At 41.5% G+C, this 8,052-nt stretch overlaps 1 protein-coding gene across 2 annotated transcripts in view; it reads right to left on the reverse strand.

The window, feature by feature from the left end:
• Window positions 1-8,052, reverse strand: part of AFF1 (AF4/FMR2 family, member 1) — a 195,779-nt gene that overhangs the window by 88,862 nt on the left and 98,865 nt on the right. The window lies entirely within an intron of this gene.

Here is an 8,052-nt window from a genome sequence, read left to right on the forward strand (position 1 = left end):
CAGCCTCAGTTCTGGCTCCAGAAACCTAAGCATTCACTCTGGGCGACTGCCTTCGTGGCTCAGGACTGACTCCAAACCAGAGTCTTTTATAGGCAGTGGTGGAGCTGGGACAAGATTAATGATATTTTTACTTTCAGCTTGCAAACTAAGGCATAGAGGTGGAAGCTTTTCATCTGAAAGAATCAGCAGGATGTGAACTTTAAAAAAGCTATTTTCCTGGATCAGTATTGCACATTTGGGAAGATTAAAATCAAAAGGCTCATTTCATAATTAAAAGATTACCAGGCACCCAATACAGCATTTACTTTATTCTCAGCCTATTCTACTGGGAGTGTCCTGGTATGTAAACTCGAGATCATTTTTATTTCTCATTTCAAATGCCAAGCATGGGAAAATGCAATTTTAGATGTAAACTCTACCTACTGAGAAGTCTTATCATCCAATTGCCCTACTTAAACCACATAAAAATGGACCCTAAGTCATGAGCCCTGGCACCAAAAATGTTCAAATGCTTTCTCTAACAAGCAAAACACAGAGATGGAAAGAAAAAAGTGTAGTTTTAGCTAGCATCCAAACCAAAAGTGGGCCTGCCCCATGTCAGCAACACAAGCTACTCCTGCCAACCCACACATGTGCGATATGAGAACAATGAAAATAAGAACAACTTTGCTTCTAAGTATCTACTGAATCTTTTCCCCCAACATTACTTGAATAAATAAGTAGGAAAATATTCTGTTGTCTTGTCAATATATGTACCTTTAGCAATTCTAGCCGTGATGTCAGACACGCTCCCTGACCCTACTGATATATCCTGGTCTCTCTGCTCTCTCATAACTTGACTTATTTCCTCTGACAAGAGCCTACTTACTGGTCTCCCTGCGTCTTTCACATCTTGTCCCTCTAATTTAGCCTTGTCTCATGGAAAGAAATCCCATAGACGGCCCTGGTTCTCGTGTCACTATCCAAATTTAAAAATAATAAACATTTGATGGCTCTTTACTACTGCAGAATAAACTATTATTTTTTATTTATTATTTTAGAGAGAAAGGGAGGGGGAGAGAGAAAACATCAATTTATTATTCCACTTTTTTATGCATTAATTGATTGATTCTTGTATGTGCAATCTTGGTGTATCAGGATGATGCTCCAACCAAGTGAGCTACCCGACCAGGGTAGAATAAACTCTAAATCCTTACTTTGGCATGAAAATTCCCCCACAGTCTAGTACAGATCTACTCTAGAAATTATCCCACTCTCTCATAGCAGGTCTGCCACATGCACCCCACTTGACAGTATTCCCCAAACATACCCTATAAAGATGAGCCTCTTGCTCTAATCTCTACCCCAAAACCCCCTTTTACTGAAAGATCACCGATTCTTCCAGGACCAGCTTAGCTAGAAATTAATGATTCTCCTGCAAACCACCTCTATATTCCAGTCACACCAACCGATGCCCTGGCTCCTCAGTAACATCCTGAACTTCGATGCTTTCTAACTACACACATTTCCTCTGCCTCTCTCAACTGTGCACCCACATTCCCAATTTTCAGCTACCAGAAAAATCTCTGGAGTGATTCCAATGTCACCAACTCTAAAGGCTTCCCCAAATCCACTGAGTATTTTTTTTAATATTCACCCTGGCCCTGGCCAGTGTTTCCCAGTGGATAGAGCATCAGCCCTCACATGGAAGGATCTCAGGTCCGATTCCCTGTCTAGGGCATGTACCTGAGTTGCAGGTTTGAACTCTGCCCCTGTCAGGGGGGTGTGCGGAAGGCAACCAATCTATGTGTCTCTCTCATATCAATATTTCTCTTTCTCTTCCCCTGCCTCCCTCCCTCCCTTCCATTTTCTCTAAAAATCAATGGAAAAAATATCCTTGGGTGAGGACTAACAAAACAAAACAAAATTCACTCTGGAAGACAATCTGAAGGTATAGGGAGAAGCTAAACTACCTGGTTGAATTCACCGGTGTGTGGTAAATAATTATCTGCTTAAAAAATTGAATCAAAAACTTTGCCTAGCCCTGAGCAGTATGGCTCAGTTGGTTGGAGTGGCATCCGTTGGAGGAGGGTTCAATCCTTGGTCGGAGTGCATATGGAAAGTAACAAATTGATGTTTCTCTCACATTGATGTTTTTCTTTCTCCCCTTCTCTCTAAAATCAATTAGGGGGGAAAAAAGGGGGGGGCACACAAAAAACTTTGCCTAGAATCTAGATGATGGATAGCTTAATATAAGATTTTAAGAAAACTCTTAAAACTATAGTGAACAACATAGTGAAAAGGTCAGGAGAAATTCAACCAGAAACTGGCTACAGAGACTAGTCTTTAATAGTCAGAAATCTCACGTGCTTCACACAGACTTGCTTCTGGGGGATAACAGCACAATGGGCATGATGACCATTCAAGAATTCCTTACAATTATTTTATGATTTTGGTAATTACTCTTGTTGGCTCAACAATTATGTAACATTAACACACAACCATGGCAGCCAAGTTAAGAGGGCTGATCAGGAAATAACTTCTTTTTTTCCTTCAAACTTGCTTTTCTGCCTATTTGTTTGCAGGGCGGGGTGGGGCATGAAACTACTTCTGAGCAACCTGAACTCCAAGCTTCTTTCCCAAAGCTACCTGTACGTAGACCAGATCCCAAGGAATCCGCTTTGCCCCTCTTTCCTGATTATGCTGGTTACAACAGTGTAGTCCAGTGATGGCGAACCTTTTGAGCTCGGCGTGTCAGCATTTTGAAAAACCCTAACTTAACTCTGGTGCCGTGTCACATATAGAAATTTTTTTATATTTGCAACCATAGTAAAACAAAGACTTATATTTTTTATATTTATTTTATATATTTAAATGCCATTTAACAAAGAAAAATCAACCAAAAAAATGAGTTCGTGTGTCACCTCTGACACGCGTGTCATAGGTTCGCCATCACTGGTGTAGTCCTTGAAGCTTTATTCACTTGTGAGTGTTTATAGAGTTTGGTTCTGCTTTATAAGTAGAGTTTTTCCCATGTCTTGAGAAACCGCTACTTATGTCTCAGAAAAGGGAACCCCAAATGGCAAAATTCTCAGTTCCAGATTGAAAAGTGAGTACCTCATCTATTAGGCTACTTGGGTTCCTCAATTAATTTTCTTGTCACGTCCACACACATCTTTAAGAAAAGCTACATTGATTTAAAATTACTAAACTATTTCTAAATCAATCAGCTCAGCATCAGTTAGATTTTAACACACTTCTAGATTTTCACTCTAAAATAATAAAAACTGCTACAGAAATAATGAGAAAACCTCAATTTTACAAAATTTCTAACACTGGCTTTCTTGCTATGTGATTCAAAAATCATGCCTCCCACAGGGAGGAAGTCCTGTTAAATTAAGGATTCTGGTTAATTAAGGTTTTACTTCATTTGTTTAACACATTAAGCGCCCTGTCAGTCACCGGTGAATGACACTATACTTTCCTTCCAGAAGACAAAACAGGCTGGGCGTTTAACGTGTTAAAAAAAAACGTTTAGCCCTAGGTGGTTTGGCTCACTGGGTAGAGCTTCGGCCTGCGGACTCAAGGGTCCCACCAGGTTTGATTCCGGTCAAGGGCACATGCTGGGTTGCGAGCTGGATCCCCAGTTGAGGGCGTGCAGGAGACAGCCGATCAACGATTCTCTCTCATCATTGAAGTTTCTGTCTCTCTCACCCTCTCTCTTCCTCTCTGAAATTAATATAAAAAAATAAAATAAAATAAAATAAACACGTTTAACCCACACCAGGATTTTATTGGCAGACGTAATACTATGCCAATTTTAAAACACATTGAACGTATTTTTTTTCCTTTATTCACCATCCCCCTTCAACTGAAAAAAAAACCAATAGTCAGGTGAGGAAGATAAGATGAGTGTCACTGGTAGGATGAGTTTTCTGAAGCCTAGACTTTGAGAGAAACTCGCTCTCACCCACACTGTCTCATGGGCAACTCCCTGTTGGCCTCACTCACCAAGGCTCCTGGGCAGGCAGAGGAAGGCAGAACAGGAAGTGCCGTCCACAGATCCCAGGACTATATAAGGTAGGCTGTGAGCACTCTTTCTTCTGGGTTGCCTAACTTCTCCTTGTAACTAACAGGGTTTTGCCAGTTGTCCTGGGTAGTTTTCGGATTTATTTGGCTTTTACTTATTTCCAAGTTTGCAATGGTTTTAAGAAATGGTTTGGTAAAATGAGTAGGCAAAGACATTCATGAATATTTTCCTTTTCTTGGTTCCATTTTGAAACCAGGGGAAACGTAAATTTAAAAAAACATGAACACAATTCACAGCATGAGTAAACCATTGTTCAACCTCTACATACACATCATTGTTTTTAAAACTAGGTGCAAGCACGGAGATGGTAGACGGAAATTTTTAAATGGGGGATTTTAGGAAGCAGTAAATGTCCTACACTTTTCATAGACTCTGTAATTACCATTGAATAATTACAAGTTGACTATTGCTTCATTTAATTAAAGGCTTTTTTTTTTCTGGTGTGGAGGAAAAAATGCATTCTTGCTCTCACGGGATAACCTCACCAACATCAGACTTGTCAGACCCTCTCTCTCAATGTCCCACATGGAACACAGTGAGTTCCACAGAGCACTGCATTAGATAAAAGGTTATCAACCTTCAGTGAACATCAGAATCAACCAGAGGGCTTGTTAAAACACGGATTGCAGACCCACCCCCAAAGTTTGAGTCAGGAGATCTGATGTTGAACAAGTTTCTAGGTGATTCTGAGGACTACAAGAGAATACACTCTTTCTGGGCTGCATGTTTCACTTTAGGTTTACCCAAACACAATAGCAATGATGACAGCAGTGGCCTGGCCCAGGCTGCCACCACTTAGCATCTGTTATTCAGCTGGCCCTGATTTAGGCACATCAAATGTGTCCTATTTAATTTCTAGGACTCTGTGAAAGGGGGATTATTAACTCCATTTCCCAGGTGAAAAAAAAGCTCAGATTAATCTGGAAATAGATGGTAAATCTAAAAATTCAAAGGTTTGCCTGGCACCAAAGCTTATGTTCTCAACTGTGGTCTGCAAAGAGCTTTCAGGCTGCACAAAATAAAGCAATGACAAAGAAGGCGTGCTAAAGGGTGGTAACTCGAAATCACTCGTAATTCCTTATGATCCTTAGTCTCAAAGAAGCACACAGCCACAATCCAGGTAGTATCCTTGCCAGTGGAGCAATCTCAGAGCATAAAAGATACGTTTGGTTAAATGTATCTACACAGGTCTGTCCTTGCCTACGGACCTCACAGAGGGACCCTTTGAGGGGGATGGCCAACACCATGAAGTTGCTTATCAACTTATAAAAACTGTGCTACAATCCTTAATTTTTTTCATTGATCGATTTTAGAGAAAGAGAAGGAAGGAGGAGGGAGGGCAGGAGGAAGAGAAGAAGGGAGGGAAGGAGGGAGAGAGAATGATGGATTTGTTTTTCCACTTATTTATGCATTCATTGGTTGATTCTTGTATATGCCCTGATCCAGGATGGAACCTGCAACCTTGGCGTATCGGGACAATGCTCTAATCAACTGAGCAAACACAGCCAGGACCTTACAATGCTTATTTTAGAGTCTTTTAAAAATTTTACAGATGAGGTCACTGACTCCATAACAATCTCTGAATTCACAAGTCATTTCTAATGTGCAAAGGGGCTCTTTACATTAGTTTCTTTCAAGGACAGGCTGTAAATAAACTTGCACCAAAGTAGCCATTATATGCCCGATATTGGGCTCTGCTCCCATTATGTCTGGCTGGCTGACAAAGGCCATGTTCCTAGGGCCTCAATGCCAGCTTTCTGGTCAGCCCAGGAGTCCCCACTGGGGGAGCAAAAACATCAATTCACGTGGTGATTTGCAGCAGCAGACTAAGTACAAAACAAGTCCACGTGTTGGTGTGACCCAAGGGAGGGTGCAAAGTCTGACCACAGAAAATACTTTTAGAGAATATCGTATACTACTTACTGTCCACCATCTGCAAAGTACAACACTAATGCATCAAAAAGATCTCTGCAAAATGCATCAAACCACCTCTACCACATTTTTTTTAAGTAAGTGAACTAGAAAGACCGATGGGGGACACCACAGACTTCAGTTTCCAGTGCCTGGTGAGAGCAGTGGCATGTGAGACTCGCCCTGCAGCACACAAATGCCCACACCATTACTAAGGTGGACTGCACCACAGATGTCTCTGAAGACGGAATGCCACTACTCTGTAACTCAGCACAGGAGCTTGGAAATCTAAAATATGCCAGGATGCTCTCTCGTTTAGAGAGGTGGTGAAACTCCTGAGGAATTCAGAGCTGCCCATTCAGCAGCTGAATGCAGTCATTTAGTCAGCCCCATGCTGGGACCTGTCAGGGATCATTTACTGGGGCTTTTCAAATGCTCTGGAAGGATGTGTGAAAACACTGTGGTAAGATGAAGAATCAGAGCTCTGTAAAGATTAGTGAGAGTGGGCCTCCCTTTTCTCTGTCCCTTGCACTAAAAAGGAAAGAACCCATGCAGAGGGAGGAGAAGACAGTAACAGGAAGGCCTGCATTGGGCTTGCGATGTGGACAGCATCCTGGCTTTGTGACCTGTAGGCTGTAAGCACCTGTAAGCACCTTCTTCAGGCTGGAGCCCATGGGCCCTGCTGCTAATCTAGGTTAGCCATGCAGGATCGCTGAATGCCACTGGCGCTTCCATGGCAACTCTGGCCCACAGCGCAGGCTGTGCACAGCTGACTACCCATTTATCACCCTTGACTGGTCACTTCACACCGACCTTTCTCTGATAGATGTGACCAACTCTCTCTAGAACTCACATTTAAATGTTTATGTCTAAAGTAAGTGCACACATAAGTGTACACACACACACATTTAATTCTGTCTTGGAGGATAGCGTGTGATTTCTTCTGTGTATTTATCTTCGGAAGCATGGAAAAGACATTAGCAGGGGAGAATCTTAAAATCACCAGTGCACATTAATTATGGACAAGAATGAGTCTTTTTTATTGTTTTAGAGGCACTAGGGCATTCTGATCTGAACATACAAAGGAGAGAGCAAAACATAAAACTCGCACGCTTTCACAAAAGTTGGGCAACCCTGGTTAGAGAGTGGTGACAGAAGTGTCGCAAAAGGACAGCAGGCTTGGGTTCGTACTGGTTGCGCAAGTGACTTTTTTATTTTGGAAGCCACTCCTGTGGGCTTTTTAACTCCATCCTCTGGCCTTTTGTGTCCATGTTCTTCTATTCCCACAACCTAATATCCAGAGAACATTCTTCACACATGGGCTTTATGAAAAAATGTCAATGTACTTCAAAGCACAAAGTTAGTTTTGTCATTAGACTGCATGACTCATAAATACAATTGAAACATAAGAAGTCAAAGTGGCTCCATGTCTGAAGGCAGAGAAATGTTGCTTCAAACAAATGAAGAACTTCTCCCTCTCTGGCAAGAATTCACAACAGGCCTTCTCATAATAAAAATCACTCAGCTAAATCTTCCAATGATTTTATCTTCATTACCTCCTCATCACCCACACACGAAATATAAAGAAAAAAAATCAGAGACTTAACCCTAACACACTATCTGATTTTATTTAGAAAATAAATACCAGCCAAGTCAAATGACAAAATACCACCATGTCACAGCTGCTTTCCTGGAGGAGCTCCCAGGGGATCGTCTCAAAGTGACAGCTTGCTCTGCTGCTCACTTCTGCTTGTCTCAGACCTCAGCCTCATTATAATACTGAAATAGTTATACTTGACTCCGTTTTGCAAACGTCAATCAATCTTTAAGATACTTTACATACCTGAAAGGCGTACTAAGAGTTTTAAATTGAAACAGCTTCCACCTGGGCAAATTTAAAAAGTACGTGGCGTAAATTCTAACAAGAGATGTGTTAATTACCTTTCAAAAGGAACCTGCCAGGCACTAATGATTGCATATTACTATGGAGCAATGGTCTGAGAAAGATACACCAGTGGTTCTCAACCTTGGCTGCACATTAGAATCACCTGGGAATCTTTTTAAAATCCTGA

The sequence above is a fragment of the Myotis brandtii genome, unplaced genomic scaffold (genome assembly GCF_000412655.1).
Source record: "Myotis brandtii unplaced genomic scaffold, ASM41265v1 scaffold424, whole genome shotgun sequence".
NCBI classification, from domain to species: domain Eukaryota; kingdom Metazoa; phylum Chordata; class Mammalia; order Chiroptera; family Vespertilionidae; genus Myotis; species Myotis brandtii.